Below are 19,190 nucleotides of genomic sequence, written 5' to 3' on the forward strand. Positions count from 1 at the left end.
GATTATTCAACAATAGTACAGTTCTTACCCAGTGTATTTCCCTGCAACCACTTGTTGGAATTTAGCCATACTTCAAAGGAAGCTTTGCTATCAAGAGGTGATGCACATATTTTCTTCATGTTCTGGTTCGATTACTTTTCACCAAGCTATTGTCCTTTGATTATTCAACAATAGTATACTATAGTACAATTCTTGTCCGGAGTATTCCTCAGCAACCACTGGTTGGAATTTAGCCATACTTCATAGGAAGGTACATCATCAAGAGTAGATGGGCATAATATCTTTTTGTGTTCCGGCCGGATGAATTATACTGAATTACCTCCCTTTGATTATTCAACAGTAATATATTGTAGTACAATTCTTGTCTGGAGTATTTCTCAGCAACCACTGGTTGGAATTTAGCCATACTTTATAGGCAGCTTTACTATCAAAAGGAAATAAGCATATTATCTTCTTGTTTCAGTTGGATGATTTTTAGCTCGACTATTCGAAGAATAGTCTAGCTATTCTACTCACCCTGGCGTCGGCGTCGGCGTCACACCTTGGTTAAGTTTTTGCATGCAAGTACATACAGCTATCATGTAAAGGCAGAAAGCTTTGAAACTTATTTATTCTTTTTCTAGGTCAATTACCAACCTCACTGGGTCAAGTTCCATAACTCTAACATGTATTTTGAGCAAATTATGCCCCCTTTTGGACTTAGAAAATTCTGGTTAAAGTTTTACATGCAAGTTACTATCTCCAAAACTAATGCAGATATTGAATTGAAACTTCACATGTGTCTTCGGGGTTATAAAACTAGTTGATAGCACCAAGTCCCATAACTCTGACCTTTATTTTGGCCAAATTATGCCCCCTTTTGGACTTAGAAAATTCTGGTTAAAGTTTTGCGTGCAAGTACATACAGCTATTACTAAAAGGCATATAGATTTGAAACTTATTTTTTCTTTTTCTAGATCAATTACCTACCTCACTGGGTCAAGTCCCATAACTCTGACATGTATTTTGGCCAAATTATGCCCCCTTTTGGACTTAGAAAATTCTGGTTAAAGTTTTGCGTGCAAGTACATACAGCTGTTACTAAAAGGCATATAGACTTGAAACTTATTTTTTCTTTTTCTAGATCAATTACCAACCTCACTGGGTCAAGTCCCATAACTCTGACATGTATTTTGGGCAAATTATGCCCCCTTATGGACTTAAAAAATTCTGGTTAAATTTTTACATGCAAGTTACTATCTCCAAAACTACTACAGATATTAAATTGAAACTTCACATGTGTCTTCGGGGTTATAAAACTAGTTGATAGAATCAAGTCCCATAACTCTGACATGTATTTTGGGCAAATTATGCCCCCTTTTGGACTTAGAAATCCTGGTTAAAGTTTTGCGTGCAAGTACATACAGCTGTTACCAAAAGGCATATAGCTTTGAAACTTATTTATTCTTTTTCTAGGTCAATTACCAACCTCTCTGTTTCAAGTTCCATAACTCTTAACATGTATTTTGAGCAAATTATGCCCCCTTTTGGACTTAGAAAATTCTGGTTAAAGTTTTACATGCAAGTTACTATCCCAAAACTAATGCAGATATTGAATTGAAACTTAACATGTTTCTTCGGGGTTATAAAACTAGTTGATAGCATCAAGTCCCATAACTCTGATATGCATTTTGGTCAAATTATGTCCCCTTTCGAACTTAAAACTCTTTTGATATTTAACATTTTGGGTAATAATTTCCTGCTTCTGTGACAATATTTCGAATAGTCGAGCTTGGCTGTCTTACGGACAGCTCTTGTTTACTGATTTATTGCCCTTTGATTGTTCAGCATTAATAAACTATAGCGCCATCATATTCAGGAGTATTTCTCAGCAACCACTGCCTGGAATTCAGCAAAAATTCACAGGACGCTTCACTCTCAAGAGGACGTGCGCATATTTTTTCATTATCCTTTGGAATGAGTGCAAATTTCTGTGGGCATCAATCAGTTTTACCGATATTTCTTGTTATACATCTGTTTTGTAAAAACTCACATATGTGATGGCGCATGCATTTGCCCACCAGTCAATCATATTTGTGTCCAGAGCATGACTCGATAACTATTCAAGGCATTGACTTAAAATTGGCATATAGGTAGGTCCAGATGAGTTGATGTGCAGAGCTTATGAAGCAGGTCGGTATGTCAAAGTTCAAGGTCATGACTGGCGCTCAAAGGTCAAACTTGTCCATGTTTTGTGTCCGCAGCATAACTTTATAACCAATCAAAGTATTGACTTCAATCTTGGAATATAAGCAGGTCGTGATAAGACAATGCGTAGAGCGCACGACCTGGTCTGTAGGTCGTGGTTACGGCAAGGTCAAATCTGTCCGTCGTATTTTGTGTCTAGTGCATAACTTAATATCCATTGAAGGTATTGACTTCAAACTTTGCATATGAAGAAATATGCATAGTGCATGAACTTGGTCGGTAAGTCAAAGGTCAAGGTCACAAACTGAGTTCAAAAATGCCCCTTGTATTTAGTAACAGGAGCATATCTACAAAACAGTTCAAAGTATTTACTTTAATCTCTCCACCCCCCACCCCAAAAACATTTCATTTTTAGTTTCTTGTGTCTTAGTATTCCATCAGCGCCACTGCACAACCCCTCCTCCTCCCTCACACACACACAAACACCCCTTGCCCACCCCCCACACACGCACATACTTTCCATTAAGATGTACTTGTGTTACTTGGGCGTACGTTTCCCCACTTTGCGGAGCTCTTGTTCTACATTTTGGAAATTTTGAAGATTTCACAAAAATAAGTCTGCAGCACTCTAGACCTGGACCATTTGTTGTCTTCCTTACAATGTGCTCAGGTGGAGCTCTTGCCATCTGTCAACATTTCCTTCATACATATTCTCTGAAACCATTTGATGGAAGTTGATTTTGTCATCAGTGTTTTCATACTGTGATTGAAACTCGGCCTTCTTGGTTAAACCAGGTCAGTAGGTCAAGTCATTAGGAGGGAAGTGGTTCAGTGCTCAAATGGCAGCACTTTTAAACCTGGTTTGAATATTTGTGTTAGTAAAGTCTAGGTCAATATTTAAACTGAATTATGGCTCAAAAACAAGGTAAGTAGGTCAATCACAGAAACAAAATAATTTGTGCAGTGGCGCTGATGGAATACTAAGGCACAAGAAACTAACAAGAGCTTTTTAACACTTCAGAAGCCAGGATACCTGTTCAGAATGTCTTGGTCAAGTTTGAAACTGACTTGTACGAATTCTAGTCGAAACGCTCGAACCTAATTGTACCCAAAATATTGAAAATGTGGAAATCTACCCACGAAGAGTCAAAATTTGATCGCATTTTTCCTGTAAAAATAAAAAAGTACCAGAATGTTGATTGAAATACAGCATTATGAACTATGAATGTACTGTTTTCGATCAGACTACAGTATTTCTCAGGAGTTTGGATCTTGTTTAAGTTGTGAAAATTTCTACATGACTGTGTGATTCTTTTAGCTTGAGGTAGGATTCTCTTTTGATCTGTTAAGTTATCTGAGTGAATGAATAGAGGCATATCCTATATATTGGTGCACCCGAAAACCGTACAAAATTGATTTACTTGCAGAGAATTTGTAATTTTACATCGAATGACGCCGATCCCAGTCGTTCGCCCACAATTCTCATTTTTCTGTCACTTTCGTTTTGCGCCACCGCAACATCTACAGCGCGCTTATCCGGGCGTAGCAGTGGAAAGGGGATAGGTAGCAAGTTAACAGTGGTACTTGTATAGATATTGGAACGCTTTATTGTTCTTACAAAAAAAAACTTTCAACGATTTTCGGTCTTACTAATGTAAAATTTAAATCAGATATATTTCTTCTTGTTGTTGTACAATAGAAGGGTGGATAACGATTTATTATAAAATGTGCAAGTTCTGTGAAATTTCATTTATTTGTTATTTTAGGTTCATTTAGCTAATAATGTATCTACTCCTCTCGTTATAGGGTATGCTCCTTTAATATTTTGGAGTATATCCCAAAACCACAGAAGTAATTGGTAAACGAACAACACCTTTGCCAGCAATCTAATTGTCCAGTACTGTCTTGTACAACTGGAAACTTACGATATTCTCAAAAAGTTGTCCATCTTTAAAGATGACTGCCATTTGTAAAGAAATGAAAATAAACAATTGCTGAAAACTACTTTAAACTTAGTTATGTGAAATTTTAGTGCTGGGACATTATATCAAATGTTTCAAAATGAAGATATGTAGCAGTTCTTTGAAAATGGTGCGTTTTAAAGGGGTTGGTCTCTCCGGAAGTGTGGCCCCTTTATGCAGTCCTTTTGAGGAATTCAATTTTGATGCGTATATCCATTTTGTAGAGTGATATACATGTTTTAGATGCTGCCCAAATTTCATATAAAACAGCTCCTTGATATGATTTGGAGTTACTTGATTTTTTTTCTCAAAAGATTGGGCTAACCGTTAAGAATATTAAACAGTAGCGTTAATATTGACTAATTTAAAACAGGATACCTTTCGGTTACATTTGGGTTCATTTTGGATCAGTAACTAGTTCACTAGATAAACAAATTCTGACAAATACCTTTAGAAGCAAAGAATGCATCAAGTAAAGTAATAGCAGACTTGGTTTGATTGTGTATGTTCATGAGAGCTAGCTATTGTAAGTCGCACCCAAGCACTAACTTCCCAGAAAATGTGAATGTTTATGCATATGATATCTATGCCAAGTATCCAGTTTCCGCCAAACTTGGCCAGAATGTTTTTTTTGGGGTATAATATCTTGGCAAAAGTTGATAACCAGCAACACAATTCCAGTGTGTTGAGTTTTGGCCATTGAATTACTCAATTGTGAAAATAGTAACTGCTCAATAACTTGGGCAGTTCGTATCCAGTGATGACCAAATTTGGTCAGAATGTTTCAGTGCCAAGTTCAATAACCAGCTGTGTTACCTAATATTGCAAAAACTGACAGTTTTTAGCTCAAGTATTATTTCAAATAGTAGAGCTTTTGTTAACACCTTTTTGCTGGCATTTACATCACAAAAGTTTTACATGTTAGAAAGTTTCTCTAAAACTACTAGACCTAACGCTTTCAAACTTCACACATGTCCCTGACACCGTGAGGTGACCTCAGAACAAGGTACTTGAGTCTAGCTTTAATTTTATCAAATTATGTACCTTTTTAACATAGATTATTTCAGGTTAAATTTGAACACGTAAAAGGGTTTCTCAAAAACCAGGTAGCCAAATGCTTTCAAACGTCTCACAGGTCTTCTGCGACATGAGATGACCCTTACTCTAGATTTTTTTTTTCAAATTATACGAAAAAACATCTCACAATTATTGAACTATACTTTTTTATATGGGTATTATATAACTTGATAGTAGAACATTTCTACACTATTTTCTGAAACATTATACAATAGAACGATATTATTGAAATGGTAACGTAAAATGGGTAAAGTACTAGTATGTTACATACAGATTCATTTTTCAAAACAAGTGTTTACACTTGAATTTCATATTATGCAGCTCACACAGTCACCATGTCATTGACCAGAATTTCATTATTTTATTCAGTTTGAGTTATATCTTGTTTCTTGAGACTGAGATACTGGTTTTAACAACTTTTCACTTTATGCACATTAGCTAAACATACCTAATGTGGAGTGAATTATTTACCGCCAGAGTTACAAAATGTTATTGTAGAAAATACTAAAGGACTTTAACTCCAGCTGAAAACTGTTAGGAACATAAAAATTGATTTAAACCTTGGAAAATGTCAGTTGGTAACAAAACTTTTTTTTCATTTTGTAACATTCTCATTAATATTCATGAATATGCAAATAAGATTACAAACTTCAAAATATTGCTAGATTATGAACGTCCATTTTGGTACTATTTTTATCGATTTTTCACCACAACTTGCAAAGGTATAAAGGGTTATTGTCTATTTGGTTATCATTTACAAACTTGACTGAACAGTTGCCTTGGAAAAAAATATAAAGTTCAAAAGAGATTTTTTATTGGAACATTTTTTTTATTTTCACACACTTGGTCCTGCCGAACAATTTGGTACCTATGAAAAACTGTTCAGGAAGGGGTGCATAGTAGACGTAACTGGCCACCGACCTAATAGGTTTTTCCAGGAAATAAGGGGTCTCCGTGGCCGAGTGGTTAAGGTCGCTGACTTCAAATCACTTGCCCCTCACCGATGATGATTCGAGCCTCACTCGAGGCGTTGAATTTCATGTGAGGAAGCCATCTTGCTGGTATTAGGAAGGTCGGTAGATTCTACCCAGGTGCCCGCCCGTCTTCCTCCACCACGAAAGCTGGAAAGTGGCCATATGATCTATAACTGTGTCGGTGCGATGTTAAACGAAACAAAACAAACTAACAAATTCCAGGAAAATTCAAAACATTTGCAGCAGTTGGTCATGGATTATTTTCAAGTTTTAAGTTTTGTGTATACCACTTCACTGCTGAGGTTCAATACCTTTTCTTGGCTCTTCATACGAGTCAATTCGATTTTTATCATTAATCATGTAAACTGTGATTAGATCAATGGAAAAGACTATGAATACGGATATAATAATAATCAGTGATATCGTCAACTCTGGTTCCTCTTGGAACCTTTTAAGGGTCGCCAGAGCTAAAAATAGCAAACAATTCTAACGTTTTCTTCTTGTGAACCACGTAATGGACGATCACTTTACTTGGTATGAACCACCCAAGGTCCTCCTTCTTTATTGTTCAGATAGTTCCGCTTGGTCCCTTTAGGGGCCACCAAAGCTAATAATAGCAAAACAGGAAAAAACATCTAACGTTTCTTCCCATGAACCACGTAATGGATGATCACTTAACTCGGTATGTACCATCTAAGGTCCCCTTTCAAATTTGTTTTATAGTTCCTTTTGGCCACCAGAGCTAAAGAAAGTCACACCGTTTAACAACTTTTATGACCAAACTTAATGGATCATCACCAAACTTGGTATTAAGCATTCTTGTAAAGGTCTCCCTCGAATTGGTTCAAATGATTCCGCTTGGTCCCTTTAAAGAGCCACTAGCACAGGAATCAAAAAAAAAAACAACGTTTTTGAACCATCTGATGGATCTTCATCAGTTTTGATGGGGTTCCCTCAAATATATAATGGTGTCGTTTGGCTTCTTTTAGGAGCAGCCACATATAAAAATAGAATCAACTTTAAACTACCTCTTTTAATGAACTGCTTGATTATCTTCATCCGACTTGACCGGTTGCATCTTTGCGTGGACCTCACTCACATTTATTAAAAAGGCTCTGCTTATCCCCTTTTAGAGGCTACCAGAGCTTTAATAAAAAAACTTTTAAACGACTTCTTCTTAAAATTATATTTATCTTCAACAAAGTTGTTTCATAGCATCCTTGTAATGTATGGAACCCTCTCTGTTTTAGTTCGGCTTATTGAAGGCCACCAGAGCTAAACATAGAAAAAACTTTGAAACAACCATCTTCTCATGTTCTACTTGAAAGATCTTCGATAGATTTGGTTTGAAGTATCCTTGGATGGACCTTTCTCAGTTTTATCTAATGTTTCTGCTGCCTAACGGCAGGGCTGCTAAAGCGGAACAATTTTGAGGCCGTCGCAGCTTTAAATAGCTTTTAACGATATACTTAATAAATTTTACCAAGCTTGGTCAAAAGATCAAAGTCCTACTCGGACGGGCGACTTCAGACAATTTAGGTCTCTTGGTAATGTTGCAATTTGTTATCGAAAATCTTTACACTCACCGGGGTTAAAATGGAAGGACCAGACTTGTCCCCGCTGTTCAAGAGGATGCATATCATTTAGTAAAGGTTGAGAGAGTCTGATTTGACTGTCAGAAATAAAATGGTACCATTTGGAAACATGCTTTGCCTGAAGAGAGAAACCAGCAATGGCAAAGAAGAGAGACTTACTAAATGATGTGTATGCTGGAAGATCGTTTTTGTAGGAGTGAAATTGGGTCGGACAAACACAGAGACATTAAACAACATGCAAGCTGGAAGCCAGTGTTTTATAGGCAAGAAGGCGACAAGAACTAAGAACAGAAAACTGTTTAGTAATGTGCATGCTGGACCAGCTGTAATAATGCGTGTGACAGAACGGAAGCAAACCTAATTATTTTTGTCATGTAATAAATGTTATGTCTCATGACTTCTTTGTTCCGACTTACATTTTACGTAGTAGGATTATGCTATGCATGTAAGCATGTACTGTTCGATTTCATAGATTGAAACTAAATACAGATTTGTTACAAAACGCTCCTGCACATTCACATTGTGTCAATAGATGTAAGACAGATAGAGCTTGTTGTGCAGCCAGCAAATAGAAATATATCGTAAACCACATGTAAGCCTGTTTAGCATATCTTAATAGACTCTAAATTGTTGATCATTTTAGATAAGACTTCTGGTAACCAATAAAAGACCCTTGCTGACTGTTTTCCCTACATCATCCCTCCCAGATCGCTGGACTTTATCGTTCGCCCACAATTCTCATTTTTCTGTCACTTCGGTTTTGCGCCACCGCAACACCTACAGCATGCTTATCCGGGCGTAGCAGCCGAAAGGGGATAGGAAGCAAGCTAACAGGGGTACCGTTGGATATATATTGGAACGTTCTGTTGTTCTTAGAAAAAACCTTTCAACGATTATCGGTCTTACTAATGTAAAATTTAAATCAGATATATTTCTTGTTGATGTTGTACAATAAAAGGGTGGATAGCGATTTTATTATAAAGTGTCACTATATTGCTGTTTACATGCCTAAAATGACATTTTTCGATGCAAGTTCTTCTGTGTAATTTCATTTATTTGTTATTTTAGGTTCATTTAGCTAATAATATAGGTTCTCTGTATCTACGCCCCTCGCTATAGGGTGTGCCCCTAGAAAGTGCGGTTATGATACAGCTATACCTCAAGAGTTAACAGGTACATGTGGATAATTTAAGATTCTTATATTCTTTAGTCCCCGTATTTTCATTTCGATTATGTAACAAGAGTTGATTCAACTCGCTCCTCATACCGACCGACAAAATAAATATGTCATAAACTCCAACAACTTGTACAGCTCAGTTCTTGATTTTAATTCAGCCCACGAGTCAGTACAATATCATGTGCTGGTGACCAGAGTAATGAAAATGTTCTTTAAATATAGATTAAATAACAATTATTTCTATATTTATATCCAACGAATTTTTATTCAATGCCAAATAATTGAAGCTTGAAAAATAAAATTTGGCTCAGTAACTGCATGCGTCAAGCTGTATGATTTGTTATCATTTGTTTTCAACAAGAGGAAGAAACTCACTGAACTTTGTAACATACAAATGCTTATACTACCAGTATCTTGCAACATAATTACATATCTAAGAAGTGGTATTCGTTCTGCAACATCAACATCATTGTCACACACGGCTAATAGGTGATGCATTGACTAAGGCACTATAGAAGATTGCATTTCCATTACATAATGCGTTGCGATCCGTTCAAGCGGTCGGAAATCCAGAAGAAACGAATGAACGACCAAGAAAATACATGTTGTACAAACAATTTATACTTTCCGTTGTCTTACTTGTAAACAGGAAATCTCTTTTTTATCGGCTTTGTCTTTTCTTTATACAGATATATATATGCAGACATATTTTTATGTGGCACAATGCCGCCTTTAACTATCTTATTCCAATGAACAAATTGTCAGTCTTGACAAAATCATGTGAAAAAAAGATCACAGTAAAAAAAAATTAATCCTAATCATTTTATATATATTGCAAAATCAGCTTTACAGAACTCATAAGTGACAAAAAATTAAATTCAAATATTGCCTTTGTGATGTGCAGCACTGGCCATGTCTTTTTATCACAATAGTTTACCTTATTTATATCTGTTACTTTTGTCATAACTTTTATGTCCCTTCTGCACTAACCATTGTCTTCAAGTTCTGAAATATTGTAAAACATTAATTCACACACATTCTAGGAAATCAACATAAAATCAGTGTCAAAGCATTTGAATATAATTGTTTTAATTATCTTAATACAAAGATACAAATGTACTTCATGTTTTTGCTGACTGATATACAATATACTGAAATTTGTATTTCAATATTTATTATCAAAGTACATGTTTATTCTATTTTTGAAATGTTGACATTACAAAGCTATCACACATTTATTACTAAACCATATCTATTATCATTATTTTTAATGGAGATATGTACTTAGTAAATTGAGGGATACACAAAGCTACAGGAAAGAAATGCTTATGCCAGGCTGACATAAAGTCCAGAAGGTTCACATCTTGTCAGGAATGTCAGTCTTATAGCTGTCTTGTACAGTTATTTCAGGAGCAAGAATGTTGCCATACAGCATATAAATGCTTTGAGACCTTTGTTTAACATACAAAAGCATAATACCTCCTGCATTTTTTTATAATGGTAACATCTTCTTGGACTGCCACAGGGTAAGACATGTACATACCCAAACTTTTCCCTACCAAAACTGAAAATGAAAATTATACAACATTTTTTCCTTTATTTTTGTACAAAAGATGACCTATGCATTTAATACAGACTTTTTACATTTATTAATCTAAATATATTAAAATTAATAAAATATCTCATAACTCATTGTATGATTGAAATTATAATCATTAATAAACTATATCAAACATGAACCTGAAGTGTTCTAATTTATAAAGCAGCAATTAATATTGAAAAAAATGCAACTATTGTATACAATGTATATTAAAAAAAGTATCATGAACCTGATTATAAAACAGTCTCAGTTCAAATGTAGTAACACATGACTGTCAGAAAATGTATGTTGTACTTTAATGATATCATCATGACATGAATGCCATCAATAAACTTCATATATAACAATCTATACCACTATGTCAGCTTCTTTCTTGTTATTTCTACAGCTTCCAAAGACAGACTGCAATTACATGTATCAGACACTGTAAGTAAAATATACAAATAATCATTACACAAGAGAATTTTTCATGTTAAATAAAGGGAGTTAATTAAATGCAATCTGAGAATTTTTGCTAAACATAAAGGGAAGTAATTATCAATAAAATGAGTGAAGAAAAATGCATATATAAGGGAGGTAATTTAGAAAAAAACAACAACTTCAAATGTCAGTATAATGCTAGTTGACATTGACAATGACCTATATCAAGTATGCACAACATAAGAAACAGCAAGCACTTGAAAAATATTTCCTTGCAATATCAAGAATATTTGACTGTATGTAAGGGTTCTCTACATGCTGTTATACTGAAAAAAACTTTAGTCTAAATATAGTTTAGATCTATTTATATCTTCAAAAAAAGGAAGTCCCAAATTTCCACAGCTATTCACAGGCTGAAAATTTTAGGTACTAATATCAGCAAAGAGGTTGATATCTATACGTTTTAATAACTATCGTCAAAGGTAGGGAAAAACTTACTGGAAAGGCATAAACTTCATTTCAATACATTTTCAGCTCATTTGCATATAAGAAGAAATTTACAGAATTCCCCCTGTTTCTCTTCATTTTCAAAAAAATCTGTAAGATGGATATAAACCAAAACATTCTCCTATATGTCAGCTATCAGATATATATTTCAACAAAAACTGTCAACTTATCTTGTTTTTAGAAGAAGACAAAATTCCATGGCAACTTTCGCTTCCCCGCAAAACTGTACCGGTGCACACATAAAAAATCTCAACTGTGATTTTCAAAATAATACAGTCAGACCACAATTATTTCCCTTGAAAATAAAACGCTCTAGGTAAATGCCTAGGTATAGTGACATACGTTTAAGATATTCCAACAGTGCACAATTGTCTGAACAGTGTACAAACTCATTACTGTTTTTTCAGGCAAGGGTGGAAAAAAAGTGGTAGACAATGAAATGACAATGAAAGCAGTAACATTTTTATTAAAAAAAATAAACAATGAGACAAACATTTCCAACATCTTTGGACGGTTCAAAAATCCCATGTTAAACATACGATAAAGCCCGAAACGCGTGAAAATGTTCCGAATGTAAATCGGGTGAAGTAGGCGCTCTATGTATAGAGTTAGATTATGCGTCTTGATACTGTACCAGAGGGTCGGTCAATTGTGGGTTATTGATTACACTGGGCGAGTCTACTTACTTATTACTTGAGGATGAAAAAAAACGTGTTTTTTAAATGTTGCCATTAAACAAGGGTGGCGGTTGAACTACAAAAAGTACAACAACAGTTAATTCACAACAAATCGTACGGTATGTTTTATAATCAGTAGAAGCTAGTCGTATTTACGCTTATGAGACCTGTTTCACCCATAAGTAAAGAATTCATAGGTCCATCATGAAATATTTTCCCCCAGCGCGCATATACTTCACCCATTCAATATAATCGCGGCCTCCCTTAGGGCCGCGATCAATAAAAGTGCATTGATTTAAAAGTTTTTTTACCCTTTCGGCTGACGTCTCGTTTTTCTTGCTCAATTTAATACAAGGTAATGTCCTTATTTAGACTTCGTGTTTCATACATTAAATACGTGATATATCAAGCAATACTGTAGTGTGCAAAAATTGTTTATCTTTAGTAACTTTCGTTAAAGTACTCTCGAACTAAACAGTTCATATTTGCACTCAGGTTTAAGGATCAATTTTCTTTTAGTACTAGAAATTCCGCTTATCAATTTCTTGCAGATTGATTAATTGAAAAGATGCAGCTAATTTGTCATCGTGCAATCCTTTAATATTCATTTTCTGTGAACGTTCACTCGCGTGTCCGTCAAATATATGTGGTTCAAGCAATGGTTACAGACTACCAGTTCAAAAAGTAAGGTTACATGGGAATACAGTAAGACTTAGTCTGTTCTGGTGGTCAGTTAGGTAAACAAACCCAAGAAGTTTTCAGAATTCAACATTTTCAACTGCGTTTACATGATCTTTATTATATTTTAGGTTAGAGACCACCAATTGTTTTCCCATAGACTTACATTGTAACATTATGGGGTGTACGGCCTTCCATACATCGAAACATGTATATCTAATTACAAGTTTTTCAAGAACTATCTTAGTTCTACCAAAATATCGGACGAAAAACATATGAATAGTGATACTTTATTTAAGTAATTTTCGTGTGAATGAGATGACCCCCTGTTTACATCATTGACATGGCGGGAGAAATTCGTTTGATAAAACTTTTTTTCAATACACATAAAATGTAGCAATTTTTGTCAAAATGTATAATAAAATACTGTAAATGCAGTGAAAAAATATCAATTTTGAAAAAATAATCACTTCCTGGGTTTGTTTACATGACTGACCAATCAGAACGCACAGACGTTACCAGGTTTACACTTACCTCATTCCCAGTAAGTTCCCTGTACTTTTTTGAATTGGTGGTCTCTGACCTATATGACAATATTTACTACTATTATGACTTTTGCCTTTTAGTCGTCAGTGGCACTCTGACAAATATATCACGTGGTGGGGCTGTTTTTAAATCCAAAAACAGCATATCACACGATATCTAAATTTGTAAATAAAATTTACAAGAAGATTCTTTGGAAGGTTGATGAAAATGTCTTTCTATATTGGTGTTCATCCTGGTAAAAATCTAAATTCGTAAGGTCTGCATCGTATCAAGGGTTTAAATAACTATTGATATTTAATTTTTAAGGAAAATACTTTGTATATCTCCATCTCATGTCTATATTCTGGAGGGGTGTGACCAGGGCGGTGGGGTGACCGGGTATGGGTACACAACTTCACATGATAATAAATGTTCATGAAAGAAGTTTAATGAAATTCTACCAATTTGTTAGTTTGTTATGTACAAATATGTGGATTTTTAAACAATTAAAGGGCAATAACTCTGGAGTATCTAAAGAGATCCTGACGAAATGTTGTGTGCACTACCACATTACGGTGATCAAAGTTCAATTTAAGTTTCATAGTTCTAGGTAAAATATGTCACAAGCTATGAAGCAGAAATTGCCATATTTATAGTACCCTATATAGTTAACCCTAGAAACTTCGAAGGGTCATAACTCAGGTGTTACTTGGGCAATCTGACTGAAACTTGACGGGCCGCATTTCTCTATAGTGGCGAACATGTACATGAAGTTTTATCTAAATATTCCCAAGCACTTTGTAGATTTGGCTCCGGACGGACGGACGGAAGGACGGACGGACAACGCCAAAATTATATCCCTCCGACTTCGTCGGGGGATAATAACAATTTTAGGATGGTAACTATTTGAGTACGAGTCCGCTATTTGGATATAACTGGGTAAAAAGAAGGAGGATTTGTCCGCCGTTGTCATATTTAGCATGGGAGACTTTGTAGGTGTGCATATGTGGCGGGTTGTGTAGGTGGGTACACCAGATTGGATTAATTTATAACCCTGTCGAAAATGTTTAGATTTGGAATTTTTAAAATCCATGAACGTCGGAACGACAATGAAATGTCTACTTCAGCTAACTTGATTATTTTTTTCATTCTTAAATTCAAATCTTAATGATATTATCATGTAAAATACACGCGGAAAGTTTATGTTCTGTCAGATCATGTTATTAAATTCCATAACCTTAGGACGGCCAGCACATATTTATGCAATCTCGCCAGGCATATGTATGTTTTTGACAACACAGAAAATGACGTCACTCGACCTTCAGCTATTTCCGGAAGTAAATAAAATGAAGTAAAACGTAATGAAAACGCAATCGCATTTGATCGTAATAGTCGGTCAGCAGGGGTCACCGTCTAAGTATGAGCGTGGACTTTTTTTTTTTTTTTTTGCTATTGGGAGCATTTCAGACTTTTTACGAATTGAATACGGGCTTTAGTAGCTGTCAGCTTGTAATCTATGAAAACATATTTGAGCTCTGGATAAACAGAAATCCCAAAGGGGTCCGTAACGGACCAAGCGTACATTGATAATTTTGGAACTTCATCAAATCGCTCAAAATGTCATTTTTGATGTTGCCTGAGTGTCAGTATAACCGTATTTGAGAGCTGCAGACCTAGACATTTCAGAAATATTTTCAAAATAAGTTTCGTGTAATAAATGTTGTTTTTACGGAAGCTTGAAAGGGCCATCAGACGCTAATACGTTTTAGTACGTTAAGGCTGCGGAAAGGATATAAATTTCCTTTCAATTGATGGAAAATATCATGTTTCTTTAAAATCAAAATGTGTCCAAATATAAGTAAATATGGCTGAAGACTAGTTAACTGCCTGTTCATTATGAATCCCTTATTATAAATATTAATAAGTATAACTAAAATTTTCTAATTTTGAGCAAAGCAGTTGCGGATATGCAAAGGATTACATACATTTTTCTTTGCCCTGCACTGAAAACTTATCAAATATGTAATAAAGACATAGTTTACATTCTGCGATCATATCTTTTTGTCCCACGTAGAGTTAGCATGCGCGAAATTTTACTTCCGTAACCAAAGGAATGGACCGAGTACAAATTCATCTATTCATGCAACGCAAGCGAAAATAAGTGCAATCGCCTGATAGAAAGAAAACGACCAGCTGAACCTTGCCCAACTCCCTTCCTCCTATCGCTTGCATGTGAACTTGGGTAATTTTTGTTAGTGTAGTTAAAACATGAAATAAATGAAAGTCTGTTTGTTTTACATATAAGATCAAAGTATCTTCGCTCATGAACACTATATGCATTGAAAGCCTATAAATCGCGGCTGTCCTTTTTGCACTTCAGTGAACCAAAAGTGATATAGAAAGTATGCCATGTTTAATGTCAATATACGTGACGGAGCTCATGATAACGAAGAACTTTATTGTAAAGGAGATTATGTCCACAAATCAGGACAAGTGCTTGCTTATTAATATCAAATAAGGAATAAAATATCATATAAATAGAACTTTGAAAACGCCCAAATTTTAGAAGAGTGAATTTATATAATCGTCTTTTCATGGAATCAATGGCATATCAAAGCTTATCAGTGTTAATATAGAAAAGTGTGGGAGGATTTATTGATACGTTACAAGCGAATTTGATATGAAATCAATGTTATTATCGGACAACTGCAGAATAAAGTAGAGTATCCTGACAGATGATAACCCGATAGCAACAGATTTAATAGAAATTACTATGTTTTATGTATGTTTCATAGTGATGTAATACCATTTTAAATGATAGCAAACAAGCGATTTTTTTTATATTCGGGGTGCGCATTAATATTGTCAAAGAGTTTGAATACACGCGCCGTTGGCAGGGTATGCAACATACCCTCAAGGTTAATACAGTTGCGTGTTCCCTATTTCTCACGTAGTTAGTAGTTGAAATATCAAATGCATTTACATTATGTTATTTTGCAATTTTAAATGACAGGGATTGTCTATATCTGGTGATAGGCTAAAGATTTTCATCCAATCAAAACGTCCCCAATGACTGCACCCGAATATGCTATCAGTCGTTGATCTTACCATTCAGCGCCCTGAAATTTGAAGTAATTAAGATATATCGGCAATCAATCAATTAAGAAAACTGTTACTAGTCAACTTTCGTAAAAACGAAGCTTTCGATATTTTAATGTGAAAACTATACTGCATACTTCTGACATTTGCAAAGTGACAATTATGGTGGCTGATTTATGCCATTTCGTTATTTCGTTCTGTCGCAGCGAATTCGGAAAGCGAAAAGATATGGTGTACCATTTGGGTCGAAAGTCTGCTTTGCGGGCGCGCACATTCAAATATACGTACACGTATAAAATATGCGTGCACGCGTAAATATATACGTCTACCTGTATATTTTTATACGTGCACGCATAAATATGTAGGTGCACGCTAATATGTACGTGCGCGTGTGTTCAACGTGCACTTGTAATTACGCGTGAACCTAGAAATTTACGCGTGTACGTCCATATATGCGTGCACGGGTATATATAGGTGTACCTATAATTACGCGTGAACCTATAAACTTACGCGTGTACGTCCATATATGCGTGCACGCGTATATATAGGTGTACCTATAATTACGCGTGCACCTATAAATTTACGCGAGTACGTCCACATATACACGCGCACGTACATATAAGCGTGCATCTACATATGTATGCGTGCACGTATAAAAATATACAGGTAAACGTATATATTTACGCGTTTACGCATATTTTATACGTGCACGTATTTTTTTTTTTGAAATGTGCGCGCACTCAAAACAGACTTCCGACCCAAATGGTACACCAGGGGCGTCCTTGGGCCCTTCGTTCTTCTTGTTCTTCTGTGTCCGACCAGAGATAGAATCGCCCTAATGACATGAACAAGGCCCAAGAACATTGTTCTCGGGTCAAAATTTCACACCACCTCCTAATCGGGAGGACCGCGAACAATGGGAGAACATTATAGCGGAATGAGAAGGTACAACTTCAATGTCAAAGAAACATCGTAGCGAAATAAACATATGATAAATTTATGACCAAATAAAATAATATTTGAATGAAGAAATTACACTACTTTTGTAGAAATGTTGGTTTTTTTACCCCCGTCGATAATGTAAACAAGCGCCCGTAAACAAGGCTGTAAAACTCCACTTCCGGTTCCCGGTGTTAGAGCGTTTTACTCGAGCTACGTGATCCATCCGGGGAATAAACGCCCAATGACGCCCCATATGTCACTACTAATGCACCACCATCAGCGGCAATCCTACAAATAACTCAATGTTTACCTCAAACGATTTTTTACATTCTCCTTTTTATGTTTACATTATATGTGTTATTAACATACCGACAGAAGTGCAAATATAGCGGTGCTAAGATATCGCTTTTTCCGTGATTTAAAATTGTTGAAATGTTTTATATGTTTTGTTAAGGTAATTTGAGTAAATATTTACATGTCTTGTATTATTAGCAATTGTATTTAGACGAATTTATAAGCGCCAGAATGGTGATGATGTTACTTTGCAATGCTTATTATGAATAATCTGCAACTGAAATTTTTATGTGTTATCAGCCAGTAAAATAAAATTTAACGTTTACCGTTACGTTATGTTATGCGCATGCACAATTTGTAATCGTTTTGTAAGTTTTATGTAAAATTGCTTAAAATGAGAAATAGATATCAAAGAAAGTGGGAATTTAATTGTACGACTTAAACATAAATACGGTTAATACATCTTGTAATTTATGTTTATTCCGTTACCAAAATCCAACATAATATTTCCTTATTTGGTAGTGAAGATTACAATAAATCTTAAATAAATCTTAAAGGATTTCTTCCCTGATATCCCTGCTATTTAACGAAACATGGTCAAGGCTATTTCATTGATAGCAATAAACCTAAACATTTTATACACATATGACGTCATACCAGGATAACGGCACTCTGCAGGAGGGATTTGTTTTTATTTGTGCACTTAATAACCAATTATTCAGCATTTTTATTTAGTTATTTTTTGTTTATTTCAATTTAATTCTTTCAAAGTGGTTCTTTGATAGCTACGGCTTAAAACATGCACGTAAGCATGCACACATTTTGCGCATAACTATGTATACTAATCTAAACTTTTAACGCTCCCCTCGATATTTTTGCAATATCTTTCATAATTCTAAATGTACTTTTACTAAATTGCTCAAATATTTAGGCAAATATATATTTAAGAAATGTCGAAAATTCAACAAAGTCAGACAGTATAAAGACATTATTTTATTCATTTTACAATCTCTACCATTTAAAAAAAAAACACACACACACAAATACACGTGAAAATAATGCTTTTACAAAACGAACTAAAATCGTTTATAATGATACAGAGGTGTTAAAATATTTTTTACTAAATGTCAAATACAATATTTTTTTATTGATTCCAAAGATATGGAAAAATAAACAGATTATTGTTCAGTTTTTGTCTTTCCTTATAACGTAATTTGCTCGTTTGTAAATTGTACCCATATATTTGTGACTTTAAAAAATGGATCGAGGTCGAAGAATGAGTAAAACATTTTAAATGACACCATAGCATCATTCGATTTTGCTGAAATTTTCACTTGTGTTTTTCAACATATTCCGCTATATGTTTTAGAAATTTAACAAATGTAGTATTAGTAATATGAAAGATATCGAGGGTATCAGAAGATTCTTCAAGTGTATCATTTATGACAGAACAGATTGTTTTGAGTACTATTTTCAA

The sequence above is a fragment of the Mercenaria mercenaria genome, chromosome 9 (genome assembly GCF_021730395.1).
Source record: "Mercenaria mercenaria strain notata chromosome 9, MADL_Memer_1, whole genome shotgun sequence".
Lineage (NCBI taxonomy): Eukaryota > Metazoa > Mollusca > Bivalvia > Venerida > Veneridae > Mercenaria > Mercenaria mercenaria.